This window comes from Phyllostomus discolor, chromosome 10 (assembly GCF_004126475.2).
Source record: "Phyllostomus discolor isolate MPI-MPIP mPhyDis1 chromosome 10, mPhyDis1.pri.v3, whole genome shotgun sequence".
Taxonomy (NCBI): domain Eukaryota; kingdom Metazoa; phylum Chordata; class Mammalia; order Chiroptera; family Phyllostomidae; genus Phyllostomus; species Phyllostomus discolor.
In genome coordinates this window covers 75959745-75975129 of record NC_040912.2, presented here as the reverse complement: position 1 = coordinate 75975129, position 15385 = coordinate 75959745, and the positions used below count along the sequence as shown (strand labels likewise).

Below are 15385 nucleotides of genomic sequence, written 5' to 3'. Positions count from 1 at the left end.
TCTCTCTCTCACCCTTCCTCTCTCTCTAAAATCAACGAATATATCCTTGGGTAAGGATTAAGAGAGTAGAAGAAGGAGGAGGAGAAGGAGAAGAAGAAGAAAAGATTCACTGGTTTATTAATTGTCACTCTTGAACAAGTAGATTAATATTAAGTACATAGTCCTACCTTCAGCCTTAAAGACACATTTCTCGCTCCTGCTGCACAATTGTAATCATTCCTTGAGCTGTGCTTCACTCTACACCCCCAGCCCAGCGTGGTGACCTGCTGGTGACAGAGCAGTGCCAACTGACCGGGCGTTCCCTCTATTTCAGGCCCAAGGTCTTTGCATTTATTTTCTGAATGTTTGAAAAATGTAAGCTCTCCGAGTTCAAGGAAATAATGCATGCTTCTTCAGAACTGTCTGCATGGTCCTATTTGTTAATTGATTTGACTTTAAGCTTCCCATTTGGTTGTGCAGAATTAAGTTTCAGCTGAGAATTTTAATCGTTAACCTCAGAGGGTTTGTGTGTGGGAACCAGCTGGAGGGCAGGAAGAAACCAGCCCGGCAGTCTGGACAGCAGGCTGAGTGCTTTCCTTAGTCCTGCTGACATAACTAGCATCGTCTGTGCGCTCACCCCATGCTAGGCACTGGGCCTGACGCGGGGCATCTATTATCTCATTTAATCCTCCCAATGCCGCCGTGCATGCGCACACAGCCCGGCCGTACTGCAGCACTGGGGTTGCCGCCATAGCCTTAGTGGGTGGGCTCCCAGAGGCTGCCTTCCGCAGTGTGGATGGAGCTCATCGACGTCACAGAAAAGCAGAAGCCCACGCACTGCTCGCACCTGGCAGCAGACTGCCCAAGAGGCCAAGGACAGAGAGAGAGGGAGCACAAACCGAGTGGTGCTGGGCAATCCAACTTGCACATCCAGCAAGTAGACCCGAATGCGTGGACACCGCCGTTAGAGCTCTCTCAATGGCAAATAAGACTCCAGCCAATACAACGGTTCCTGGTGCCCCAGGAGCCGGGACCAGGAGGCCCAAGAAGAGAAAGCTTGGGGAACAGCGGTGGGGCAGCATCCCGCAGTTCTCGAGGCAGGGGACCTCAGTCTGCACAGCCCCGGCCCTGCGTCCTCTCCTTGCGCTGAGAGTGCACTGAGCCTGATTCCTTCTTCACAGCTTCTCTGCCTCGTTGACCATTACTGCGTTTTCCAGTCCAGTTCGGGAGAGAAAACACTAAGTGAAGTAAATAGGGAAGACCGTTCACATAGCAGCAGATCCAAGGCGCAAAACAGCGGGTAGGAAGCGCAGACTCGGAACCAGGGAAGGCAGACCAGGCCCTTGGTGAAGTGTTTCCTATGAGAAGTGGGTGGAGGTGGGGGGAGGTGGTGTTGGTCTGTCTGGTGGCAGAGAGCCTGGTGTGGCTCCTCGAAGCCTGGGGCCCAGTTGTGCAGGAGGAGGGAGAGGTGACTGTTTTCTCCACATCACAAGGGAAAGGGGAGACGGAAAGCTGTGTGCAGAGGGAGGGACAGGGGAGGGAGGAGCACGGATGGGGTCCTGCTTTATGAGAACCTCCCCTCCCTTCCTCTCACCCCCCCCCCATTGTCCACCTGGAGAGAGGAGGCCTCATGGGAGGTGTGCCTGCCCATGCTGGCCTCCTCCGACCTCTCCTGGAGGTCTAGAACAAAGAGGCAAAAGCCTCAACTGACTGATTCTGTATTTTATTTTTTTTGTTGCAGTAAAATATGAATAACATTACCCACCACACCCCCTCATTTCTTTCCTTCTTGCTCCTTTCTCCCTGCTCTCCTCTCCCTCTTCACCCTCTCCCTCCCTCCCCTTCCTTCCCTCCCCCTCCCTCCCACTTCCTTCCCTCCCCCTCCCTTCCCTCTCCATCCCTCCCCCTTTCCCTCTCTCTCTCCCCCTCTCTCTCTAAAAAAGAAAAAATAACATGAAATTCACCATTTTAACCATTTTAAATATACAATTTTGTGGCATTAGGTACATCCATAAGGTTGTACAACCATCACCGCTGTCCATTAGAACTTTTCCATCGTCCCAAATAAAAATCTGTGTCCATTAAACAGTAGCTCCCCAGCTCGCCCTGTCCTCAGGCCCGAGAACCACTGTTCTTCATGCTGTCCCCATGAATTACCTGTGCTGGAGAACTTCTATAAATGAATCACACAATCTTTGTCCTTTTGTGTCTGACTTATTTCACTTAGCACGATGTTTTGAAGGGTCATCATGTAGCGTGTGTTAGAATGTCTTTCCTTTCTCGGGCTGAGTGGTATTCCATTGTGTGTATGGGTAATTGGTTTACCCGTGCACCTGTTGATGGACCCTTGGGTTGCTTCCACCCTGTGGCTCTGCTTTGCTGTACAAGGATCTGTCCGGCTTCCTGCTTTCACTTCGTTTGGGCGTATACCTAGAAGTGCAATTGCTGGATCATGGAGTAAGTCTATGTTTAACTTTCTGAGAAACCGCCAAACTCTGTTCCACGGTGGCTGCACTATGTCTTGAGCTACTTAAATGAAGCACGGATCTCTTCCAAAAGTCTCACGTCAGTGAGGCCTGGAAGGCTGCTCTAACGTCCAGATTTCAGGAGGTGAAGGCCTTGCTGGGCTGTGAGATGTGGGTGCGCCATCCTGCCCACAGGCGCAGTGGTGAACTGGTGGCATCCAGGAGGGGCTGACCGAGAGGGTGCGTGTCAAGTAAACAGTAGTTGAAGGGACCAGGGCGTTTGGCCTGGAGAAGAACGGGTGCTCCTCTGCACAAAGAATTGCTTCCAGAACCCCGTCACAAAAGAAACAAAATTGGTGATTACGTACGGGGACAGGTGTTAACTGGATCTGTTGTGGTGAGCGTTTTGCAAAATATCAAGTCATTATGTTGTATACCTAAATCTGATATAATATTACATGTCAATGACTTAATAATATTATTATTGATAATAATATATGGCCTCCAAAGGTGTGAAAGGTTGTCATGAGGCAGCGTGGACACACCTTTCTGTAGCCATGAAGACAGAAAGGGGAGAGCTGAGTGACGTCATGAGGAGACCGACTCTGGCTAAATGCTGCCTCCGGTGGGCGGGGAGGCAGGGAGGTGGGCGGGGACCCGACTACACAGTGCCTCTGGGCCATGGTGGGAGGCTTGGTCTCATCCCCAGAGCAACGAGCCGCTCTGGGAATGTTTTGAGGCAAAGAGCAATGTGACTCCATCTGTATTTGTATGTGGTAAGGAATGGCAAGTGAGGAGAAAACCAATCTCAGTTGGCTCTGACCCTCACCACCAAACACGATGCAGTCCCCAAATCCAGCAGTGAGCGGCCCTGCCTGCCCAGCCTCCGGGAGTGCCTGGCCACTGCAGTGACACGCTCTCACTGCGTTCCAGGGACGCATGTTGCACCCTCCCACCACCAGGGGGAGATACAGAGGCGTTGGGCACAACCTGCTGGCTGGGGCGCAGACCGCATTCGGACAGGAGGTTTGGTTCCTGCACCAGCTGAAGTTCCTCCCTTCTACCTTTACTGTCATCTACTCGTTAATAGAGGAGACTGAGACAAGGAGGACCCCTTGTCCAGCAGACCACAGTCCCTGTTCCCATCCCCTCATCCTTCCTGACATCCCTGCTGCGTGCAGCCCCACAGACTCCGCTTTTCTCCCAGCTTTCCTCACCCTCTCCTCCTCTTCCATCTGGGACAGGTCCTCTTCTTCCTTCTGCCCTGCGCGAAAGGATTGGCCCCAAGGTGCCTAACTCGGTGCTCCTTTCTTGTCTCTCCGCACTGTCCTGACCAGCTCTCGGTCCAACCATGAGCTTCCATCAGATACGTCTAAACCTACCCCCCTGGCCAACATCTCCCTTACAAGCCCCAGTCCCACCTTCCCCAAGGCCCGAAGGACATCTCCCTGAGTTTCCCATGGCCACCTCACGTCTTCCAGACGGAAGGTCTGACTCACCTGGTGCACCTGCTACAGTCTGTTGAATGCCAGGTGCCCAACCCTGGTGCAGTCAGCTGAGGGCGGGGGTGGGATGGAGGAGGGAAGTGATATGGGCATAGCCAAGGTGGGGCTGCATGCGGACAGCCCTGCTGATAGGAGGAGGAGAAGCAGAAACACATTAGCAGCCCTGGCCGGGCAGCTCAGTTGGTTAGAGCATCATCTCCATACAACAACGTTGTGGGTTTGATCCCCAGTCAGGACACATACAAAAATCAACCGATGAATGCATCAATAAATGAAGCAACAAATCATTTCTCTCAAATCAATAAATAAAAACAAACCAAAAACAGATGTAGCAGGGACAGGAGGAGACCAAGGAGAGACAGTGTCAAAGAGGCCGACACAGCAGAGTTCTGAGAAGGGCATGGCACAGACAGGCGTCGGGTCAGCAGTTACCAGATTCCGCTTATTCGGAGATATTTTTTATTTTACACTTGAACATGACAGGTCGTACAGCTGGTGGCATCGGTGGTGGGCTTTTCTTCTTAGTGGTACATATGTATTTTTGCTGCATTTGTTCACTATCTTTGATTATTATGTATATAAGAAATACATATGTGCACACATGTCTGTTTATATGTATATATACATACACGTATTTGTATTACATGTGTTTAATACACACCTGTGTGTCCCATAAATATATTTATACACAGAGAGTACATGTATGCACAAATGTGACAAAACGTTAGTTCCTGAATCTGGGCTGATGGGTCTCAACTGGGAGCGATTATTGCCTCCCAGGGGACATTTGGTGATGTCTGGAGACATTTTTGGGTGTCTCAGTTGAAGGCGTGCTACCAGCACGCAGTGGGCAGAGGTCAGGAACGCTGCCGAACATTCCAGAGCGCACGGGATAGGCTCCCACAACCGTGAATTATCCAGCCCCAACGTGACAATAATGCTGAGGTTAACAACCCTGGTCTAGGTGAAGGGTCTGGTCATTCATTGTACTTTCTTTCAACCTCTCTATAGGCTTGAAATTTTATTTTAAAAATATTTGTTTGTTTGTTTGTTTTAGACAGAGGAGAAGGGGGGCAGGAGAGAGAGAGAGAGAAACATCAGTATGTGGTTACCTCTCACATACTCCCTACTGGGGACCTGGCCTGCAACCCAGGTGTGTGCTGTGACTGGGAATTGAACCGGTGACCCCTTGGTTCGCAGGCCAGCACTCAACCCACTGTGCCACACCTGTCAGGTTTGTAGGCTTGAAATTTTAACTACAAAGTAGGTGTACAAGTAAAAATGAGAGAGGAAAAATATGTGTGACAGAAAGGTGGGGAAGCAATAAAAAAAGTATAAGCAAATTCTTTCCAGGATCTTGCTTATAAAGGGAGGAATAGCTAGAGAGGAAGCAAGGAAGTGTTTTGTCAACCACACTACCATCCGGCTCGCCAATGAAGAATTGTCCTGTACCACCCCTCGGGCACAGTAGATGGGACCAGCTTATCCAGGGGCTGCTACCACAGAGCTGGTCTGCGGTAAGACAAGGTGGGTCTGTCAGAGTCTCTCCTGTAAAGACTTGGAGAACGAGGCACATAGGAAGCTGACACTGGAAGGAAGCACAGGGCTGGAGTCACAGGGACTGCAGTAAGCTGAAGCTGTGGAAAAGCACAAACCCAGAACTTAGGAGCAGAGAGATGAGCACAGAGGGAGGATAAAGCATCAGCAGCTGGCAGAATCGGCGGTCTCACTCCTGCGGGCACAGGTGTGCAGAATCGGCACTGCTGCTGTGAGCTCTCGCCACCATCTTGGGTCCTGGCCCCGGGGGTCAGGGTGGCCCCCGGAGGTCCTCATCTCATGTCCCCCCACCCCCTGCTCATTCCTGTTGACCTGCCATGCTCCCTCCTGCCTTTGCACACACTCTGCATGCCCTCAGCACCCCCCCCCCACCCATCTAATTCAGTAGTCCTAGTCAATGCCTTCCAGGGGCAGGTCCACATTTTGGGGGGGTGTGGGAGTCCTCTGTAAGAACAAGAAAACAAAGGAAGAATACAAAACCCCTAGGGCTTCACTAGCTCACAGGGAACACGTCCGGATGTCCACTCCTCCTCGGGTCTCAACTCCAGTGTCACTTCCCTGGTGATTTGTACTTGTCCTCTCCCCTCCCCACCTGGGCCAAGCCCCTCCACATTTAAGTGCTGTCTAAAGCAAGAGCCACTTGCCGCATGTGGGTATACAACTGAACTGAAATGAAATCGAATGAAATACTCAGTCCTTCAGTCTTCACTAGCCACATGTGGCTTTGGCTCTCGTGTCCGACAGCACAAATATGGGACCTTCCCGCCGTCACAGAAAATTCTGTTGGACAGCGGCTAGTGTGTATAATCATGTCACTAACTAGTGACTCCGCGCCCCCACCCCCCCGAGGCTGGCGCTCTGCGACACGACTGTGCATCTGTTGGCCGCACCTCTGCCACCCCAGCGCCCAGCACACAACAGGCCCTTGATGAATATCCAATGAATGAAAAACTGAATAAATGAATGAATGAATGAGCCACTTTTACGGTTCCCCACACGTCCTCTCAAACCTGCCCCCAACTTCAGTGAGCCCCATCCATGCTTTCAAAGCTGGGAAGAGGCTGAGGGAAGGAGGTGGCACAGAGAGTGAGCTCGGACGTGAGGGAGAAAGACTTGCCTGGAACAAAACTATACCCTCCCCGTATGTGGGGGCAGACTCATACCGGTGTAGGAGAGAGCCCAAGGATACACCAAGTATGTCTAAACGTTGTCAGAGCTTCTCTGCGGACGGGTGAGTCGGGGTTCTCTAATTGTCCTCTCTGTGATGTCTGCTTTTCCCCAGTGTTCCTCGTGCACGTTACTCAAGGGCTGGGTCACGAGGTCGGCTCTGCACCCCGAAATGGGAGGGGTGGATTCAGAAACCAGTGGACGTCCGTCTACCACAGGCAGCCTTCCCCGAAGACCACGTGGGCATGGACGGGGTTGAAAGTTGAGGGGACCCGCTGGGCCCTGAGAGCCCCGATGTCCCTGGGAAGGGAAGCGGGTGGGAGGAGGCTGAAGGGCGGGCCTGAAAACACTGAAACAGGCTAGTGAAGGCTGAAATGGAGTTAGAAAGAGGATGGAGAAAAGGCCACTGTCCCGGGGACCAGAAGTCACTGGTGCCTTGAGAAGAGCTTTGGTTAAATTCTAACAAGGGATCTGGATGGCTCAGAGGAAGGCTCGACTGTGCATTCAGGAGAAATGACAACGAGAACACTAAAGAAGAGGAGAGGAATAGGGTGGGAGCAGGAAGGGGCGGCAGGGTTGTGCCATCACTTTCCAAGACCGAGGTCATTTAAAGGTTGTGAAGGTGGCAGCGGGGACTGGAGCAAAGATGGAAAACGTTGTCCCCTTTTGGCACGGGGGGCTGCTGAGCCACTCCAACTACAGGCAGATCACACCTGACCCGAGAGTTTGAGGCAAAATAACCTGTTTGGAATGGAGAGGTGTGGGGGAACTTTGTCCACAGGGCCCCCCTGTCCACCACAGATGAGAGTAAGTCTACCAAGACATGATCTGCTTGGGGAGGAAAGGTGGCCAACCTCTCGAAGGAGAAGGACCAAGAGCCTTTTCCTCAATGGCTTTTATTGGGTTTGTTTACACAGGAATTCAGGTAAAGCTCATTACTCAATGCCAGGAAGTAAGGATCAAGTAACAAGGAACTCTGAGGGCCTATTTTGAGACAGGGTCAGATAGCTAAAGAGCTATAAAAAACTTTAAGGAACAAACTTACTTCTTCCTTGGACCCTTATCAGTTAATTGAGAGCATTCTAAACAAAGAAGGTTTCACAGAATTTTACCTATTCTTTGTTAGGCCTGATCACCCAGGGAACCCACCCTTTCCAGCACAGGGCTGCACCACCCTCTGTCATTGTTTCAGGCTTAGGTGGAGCAAGGGAAGTAAGGCAGCCAAGAGGTTAGGAGATTTTCTCACACACAATGAGGATTCAGGCTATGTCAAAGCTGAGGGGCAAGGGTCCATCACCCCCTTTTGCTGTAGCCCCCAAAATCCTTCCTTGGGGGCCTCCCACGTGATCGTGCCTGTCTTAAGTCGTTTCCCCCCTTGGGGAATCTTACCCATCATTGGCTAACCTACCGAGCATTGGGGGCCAGGCAGGGTGAAGTAAAAGGAGCAGAAGCGGTGCTCCTGCCAGGGAGCTAAGCTTTTGTCTCCTTGCTGACTTATGGTCCAAGGTCGTTCCCTCAGCCTTAGCCATGCAGGGGTTACAGCTTCTGATACCAGGCAGGGCGGTTCCCAACAGCGAGGATACTGAGTGTTCAGGAATGAAATGGCTCATACGTGATTTTCTTTAAAATGCTAAAGAGCCCAGGCCAATGTGGCTCGGTTGGTTGGGCGTCATCCCAGAAAGCAAAGGGTCCCCTGTTTGATTCTGGGTCGGGGCACACGGCTGGGTTGCGGGTTGGGCCCTGGGGGGGGGGGGCTGTGAGAGGCAACCAATGGATGTGTCTCTCTCATGTCAAAGTTCCTCTCCTTCTCTTTCTCCCTCCCTTCCCCTTTCTCTAAAAATAAATGACTAAAATCTTTTTAAAAATGCTCAAGAAATAAATGGGGGTGGGGTGGGGACAGAGGTATAAGGCTGAATGTGTAAAGGTGTTGAAGCTGGGTTTATCGTACTCCTTTCTACTCTTGTGTGAGTCCGGAAATGTTTCTAAGTTAATTTTCAAGTGTAAAATAAAATAAAAATGTTCAGCTCTCAGCTCTTAAAGTTCCACTAACTCGTTTCTCTTTGCTTTCTTGACTATGGCCTCACTTTCCCTGGGGCAGCGGAGGCCTTGGGCAGCATTGCTGTGTGTCTGTCTGAGCTGCAGAGCCGCCAGTGAGGGTGAGGGGTGAGGACCTCCCCTGGGCTCCTGTCTGGGCGGTCAGCTCCTCAGGCCGGAGGAACGGAGGGGCAGAACCAGGGATGCAAACTATGGTAAAATGACCCTTGGCAGCCTTGAGGGCTAGGGGAAAGGACAAAGGAGGAGCCTTCTACGGGAAGGAGGTGTCAGTAAGAAATTGGTTCTGTTTTTGAACTCTTCCTGTGTCCTTGCAGAGGAGGGGCCAGACTCCGTCAGAAACGTGTGGGGTGGGGACGCCACCCCTTCACCGGGAGATCAGGTCACCTGCTGAGGGTGAGGTCCAGAGAGGGCAGTAAAAATGGTGATGCTGGTTGGAACTTGAGTAAAGATGAGGCCGTACAGACTCTGCAGCCCCTCCCCCTGCAGGAAAGTTGGACACTGTGGGTCTTAAGTCCCCACTTTGGCTGCAGCTCCTAATTTTTCCTGCCCCAGGCGTCTGGCTGTACAAGTTTGACAGGGACCTGTTCCCGCTGCCTCATCTCTGTCTGGGCACCCTCTCTGGCACCTGGTACTCACCCTCAGCTCTTTTTTGTCCCGGTCAATGGGGACCTTTGCCAGCTGTCATCAGCTTATTAAATTTACATATAATATACATGCCATAAAATCCACCATTAAAGGGTACAGTTCAGGGGGTTTTGGCAGATTCACAAGGTTGTGCAACCATCACCACTGTCTGATTCCAGAACTCTCTCACCACTTCACGAAGGAACCCCTACCCACTAGCTGCCACTTCCTACTTCCCCCGGCCCTGTCCCCTGGCCAGGACTAATTTACTTTCTTGTTTACTTGGGACATTCAGTATAAATTGAATTACCTAAGATGTGGCCTTTGCAACTGGCTTCCTTCATTTAGCGCAATGTATATCCTAGGTACATCTTGGGCATATACCTGGGGGTGGAATTGCTGATACACGGTAACTCTGCTTAGAACATTTGAGGCGTGGCCAAATTTTTCTACAGCAGCTGCATCATTTTACATTCCCACCAGAACCTATAGGGGTAGCATTTTCTCCACATCCTTGCCGACACTTGTTATTATTTCTCTTTTTGATTATATGTCATCAATTTTTCAAGGGGCACTTCCATTCTAAAAAATGTCCCCTATCCACATGCTATTGCCCAATCTTTCTTCCCCCTCAGTGGACACACCGCCTGTTGCAGTCACCCTTCCTTTCTCTCCTCCTCATTCACTCTGTGGGGCCTGGCTTCCATCCTCACAAGCAGCCCTGGAGCCTCACAGCAAGCCCACACTGCCACCACTGCCTCCCACACACAGTGCAGGGCCTGCGTGTGCTTTCCCCTCGGGGCTGCCACACAAACTTCCAGCAAATCCTCAGCCACGGGAAGAATCATCAGATCCTTGCTGACTTGGGTTGAGGGGAAATAATCACAGCAAGGTTCAAGGACTATTTTATCATCAGATGCCCTCCAGAGGGTACTACTAAGGTCTCCCGGACCCACCCTCCTGTGAATCACCTTCATAAGTTGTATAAGGTTGAAATAGAATCTTAATTGCTCCTGGTCAAGATGGCTTCTGTGTATCAAGCTCCTTCCTGGGCCGGAAGTGCCTGCCTGCTAGGAGCCCTGACTTGTCTTCCCAGTGCAAAGCAGACTAAATGCTAAATACATGTGTTGAAAGGAGATACATTTGTTGACAAAAGTTTTAAATGTAAAGTTTCACCAAAAATTTAATTTCTCTAAAAAACTATAGCTATTTGGACTTCCGGTCAAGATGGAGGCATAGGTGAACACGCTTTGCCTCCTTGCCACAACCACAGAAATAATTACAGTTAGACCTCAATTCAAATAACACCCAGAACTGTCAGAAAATCGAGCTGTCTGGAAGTCTGACAACCAAGGATTTATAGAAGCCACATTCAACCAGATGGTTAGGGCAGAAATGCTTAAATGTTGGGAACCACCCTGCCCGGTTTCAGAAGCTGTAACTCCTGCCAAGGCTAAGGCTGAGGGAGTGACCTTGGACCATAAGCCACCAAGGAGACAAAAGCTTATCTCTCTGGTAGGAACGCCGCTTCTATTTACTTCATCCATAACTGACCCCAAATGCTTGGTCGGTTAGCCAATGATGGGTAAGATTCCCCAAGGGGGGAATGACCTAAGGCAGGCACAGTCACGTGGGAGGCCCCCAAAGAAAGACTTTAGGGGCTATAGCAAAAGGGGGTGATGGACCCTCACCCCTCAGCTTTGACAAAGCCTGAGTCCTCATTGTGTGCAAGAAAATCTCCTAACCTCTTGGCTGCCTTACTTTCCTTGCTCCACCTAAGCCTGAAACAATGACAGAGGGTGGTGCAGCCCTGTGCTGGAAAGGGTGGGTTCCCTGGGTGATCAGGCCTAACAAAGAATATGTAAAATCCTGTGAAACCTTCTTTGTTTAGAATGCTCCCAATTAACTGATAAGGGTCCAAGGAAGAAGTAAGTTTGTTCCTTAAAGTTTTTTATAGCTCTTTAGCTATCTGACCCAGACTCAAAATAGGCCCTCAGAGTTCCTTGTTACTTGGTCCTTACTTCCTGGCAATGAGTAATGAATTTTACCTGAATTCTTGTGTAAACGAACCCAATAAAAGCCCACTGAGGAACAGGTTCTTGGTCCTCCTGTGAGAGATTAGCCAACCTTTCCTCCCAAAGTAGATCAGGTCTTAGTAGACTTATTCTCATCTGTGTGGTCAGGGGTGGGGGTGGGGGGCCTGTGGGCGGAGCCCCCCCCCCCCCCCCACATCTGGTGCCCAGGACAGGAACCGAGGATTTGGGACCTGCTTTGACCAGAGGCCATGAGCCATCATCACGGACAGCACGCTTAAAAGGATGGAAATTCATCCCCCCAGGGACAGGGGCAACTCCCAGTAAGGCCCGCAGGTGTGTTACAGATAAGAGGAAAGGTTACTGTCGTGCCGCCCCTTGAGCGGTTTTCTTCTCATTTCTTTCCCCTGCACCCTCTCCCATGAATAGGAGTCTTTCTTTCTTTCTCCCAAACATTTGCTGCACTTTGCGGGCACGGGTGGGGCAGTTAAGAGCTACAAGGGCGCTCGCCGCTAGAAGGCACCCGCGAGAGGTGTAAGTTGGGATGTGGGCTGGGTCAGAACACTAGGTTTCCCGCCAACTGCAAGGAAAAGCCCACGCAATGCGGGGTACACGGTAAAAGCATTCACAGCCCCATCCCCTGCAGCACAATCCCCGCCTAGGTTTAGGCTTGGGGAGGAGAAAGCAAAGACTTTCCCTTTCATCAGCTTTCGTAGCAAGGTATTTATGAATGTTTCAGCTTCTTGCTACGCACTGAAGAAAAGAGGCACTTCCTCCGGCTTCCGGCTTGAGATCTTGGGTGTCCCTACTGCGTGAGTGGGGGCCTCGAGGAGGTATCTAGGGTCTAATCCCCGAGATGTGTAGGGGCCTCATAGGGAATTCCATCTCCCGTAATTTAACTTTTGGCTCATCCGGGGAAGCGCAATCTAAGGGTTGGTCACCCAGCGCTGTAAGCCCTCCCAGCTAGCTGGTCTAGATGACTGGGAAGAGAAACTGAGACCCATAAGCAGGGTTAGGGTACCCGAAATATCCAGTACCCCTCTCCCTGACTGTCTTCCACCAACAGCACATTTTTGACCCACTGTACTCTCCTCACTGGCAAGAAACAGGAACTGAGGGTGTAGGCAGAGTGAAAGTGAAACTGAATCTAGTTTTGTAATTGCCGCGCTTGCGGCAGGAGGAATTTCTTGAAAGGTTTCTACAAATCCTCAACCATGGGTTATGAGCTCCCTAAAGAACAAGAGCAATGTTTTAAACTAATTCAGCTTTTTAGGACTGTTAAATGTTCCCTGATAAGGGATCTTTAGATTTGGAAATATGGGGAAAAGCAGGACAGAGAGGTCCTCATAGTCAGGAAAGCTTAGACAAAAAGAGAAGGGGCCTGTGGGATGGTGGTGGTGGAGACTCTAGACGCCTGCCGGACCCTTCCTGTGGGTTGCCCCAGCTGCAGTGAGCATCACGGCTGCGGCTGGTGAGCCCAGCCGGGGCACCGGTGTCCGGTGTGCCTGCGTTGGCAGCACGGTGGGGCCTGGTCTTTCTGCCAAGGACCGGCAGCAGCAGAAGGCAGTGTTGGTCCTCCTCACCGTGCCCCTCCCCCCACTTAAATGGACAGATAGGTGCAGAGATGCAGTGTGACACAGAGAGGCAGCAGCAGCAGAACAGGTGGTCCCACATTAGTGTGGTGGATAAAAATTGGGAGGGATACTTCGAGAGGAAGCAATCCCAGCCCCAGGCCAGACCACACGGCCCAGGGCTCCAGCACCAGGAAGATAAATGCCCATAACTTCTGGCTGTAAAATTCAGTAGGGGTTGAGGTGGCGGAAGAAACTGTCAGATTTTCAGGAGACTCAGTTTAAAGGGACCACATGGACTTAAAATATATGTAGATATACACTCTCTGGGATTCAGCACCATGGCAATAGCTACAAGGGCACCAGTCACACAGGGAAAGTGCCAGGGAAACCTCCAGAAGCCAGGCAGCAGCACTGTCCCCTCTCTGGCCCGTCCCCCACCAGAGCCACAAAATTGTGAAGCAGGTTGCCTCCCGATCCCCGGAAATTACCTAAGGCTCTGCCCCACACAATTTATAGGTGCCTTTTCTACAATAGGCCACACTACTCAGGCAGGGAGTCAAAGCAGCTGTACCTAACACACAGAAACAAAGAAATATGGCCCACATAAAAAAAAAACAGAACAAAGCCTTTAAAAAAAACCCCACAACTAAATGAAACGAAGATAACCAACCTATCGGATGTGGAGTTCAAAACACTGGTGATCAGGATGCTCAAAGAACTCATCTGAGTATGGCAACAAAATAAAAAGACCCAGGAAGAGATGTTAAGTAAGAAAACACTTTACATATGTTAAGTAAGTGAAATCTACAGGTAACCAACAGAGGAGGGGATGAAGCTGGGATTCAGATCAACAATTTGGAACATAAGGAAGAAATAAGCATTCAACCAGAACAGGAAGGAAAGAAAATTAAAAAAACAAACAAACAAGGATAGGATAAGGTGCCATTGGGACATTTCCAAATGTACTAACATCTGAATAAGGATACCAGAAGGAGAAGAGGAAGAGCAAGAAATTGAAAACTTAGTTGAAAAAATAATGAAAGAAAACTTCCCTAATTTGGTGAAGGAAATAGACATACAAGTCCAGGAAGCACAGAGAGTTGCAAACAAGTTAGACCCAAAGAGGACCACACTGAGACACACTGTAACTAAAATGTAAAGATGATTACATTAATAATTAAAAGTTTAAAGATAGAGAATCCTAAAAGCAGCAAGAGAAAAGCAGCGAGTTACCTCCAAAGGAATTCCCCATAAGACTACCAGCTGATTTCTCTAAAGAAACCTTGCAGGCAAGAAGGGATTGGCAAGAAGTATTCAAAGTGATGAAAAGCAGGGCGCTACAACCTAGATTACTATAACCAGCAAAGCTATCACTTAGAATGGAAGGGCAGATAAAGTACCCCAGACAAGGTAAAGCTAAAGGAGTTTATCATCACCTAGGCATTATTATATGAAATGTTAAAGGGACTTATTAAGAAAAAGATAAAAAACTATGAACATTAAAATGACAACAAATTCACAACTATGAACAACTGAATTAAAAAAAAAAACAAAACTAAGCAAACAACCAGAACAGAAACAGAATGACAGAAATGGAGATCACATGGAGGGTTATCAGTGGGGGCGGGGGGAGAATGGGGGAAAAGGTTATGGATCAAGAAGCATAATTGGTAGGCACAAAGTAAGACAGGGGGAGGTTAAGAACAGTGTAGCAAATAGAGAAGCCAAAGAACTTATATGTACGACCCATGGATATGAACTAAGGTGTGGGGGACATTGCTGGAGGGAATGTGGGTACCTGGGAGAGGAGGGTGAAGGGGAAAAAATTGGGACAACTATAATAGCATAATCAATAAAATATATTTTAAAAATTATGTGGGCAATGAAAAGTCTAAGAAACATATAGACCCTGATCTTCTTTAAATGGGGCATTCTTTATGCATACCGCTTCCGACACCAACTCAATAATGGTGTGGCAACTTGAGACCCTACTAGCAATTATTTCAAAATGAAATACTGATGGGCTCTGGGTGACAAATCAAGAACATGAATCCCCACTGCCAGTCTGTGATGAAACAGTCAAGAAATCAATACAATGATTCACACAGTTTAAAAAATATATCGTTCCTTGCTTCAAAACGCCTACCAGCTCCCCTCAGAACCCCCGGGGTTCCCCAAGACTAAGAAGCCTCCAGCCACTCCGCAAAAATCTGCGTCTAAGTCCTGAGTAGCCAGCCAGTGCCTCTTCCACCGGCCACATTCCTTTCTGCTCATCATTTAGGCATCTCCAAAGAAGAAAGCATTCCTAGGTATGCTCAGGAATCTCCTTAGCTGTGCACGTGTGCTGACTGGCGTGTCTCCGCTGTCCCCTAAACGATGTCATCCGGGCTTCCAGGGAGATCAGGAGGAAGCTCTGCAGGGGCCAC

At 49.8% G+C, this 15385-nt stretch overlaps 1 long non-coding RNA gene across 1 annotated transcript; it reads left to right on the top strand.

Moving 5' to 3' along the window:
• The first annotated feature begins 1214 nt into the window (after positions 1-1214).
• On the top strand, positions 1215-14060 carry LOC118497002. Its single transcript, XR_004899544.1, has 3 exons — positions 1215-1226; positions 2614-2615; positions 13754-14060. It is a non-coding gene; the product is annotated as an uncharacterized LOC118497002 (long non-coding RNA).
• Positions 14061-15385: the final 1325 nt, after the last annotated feature.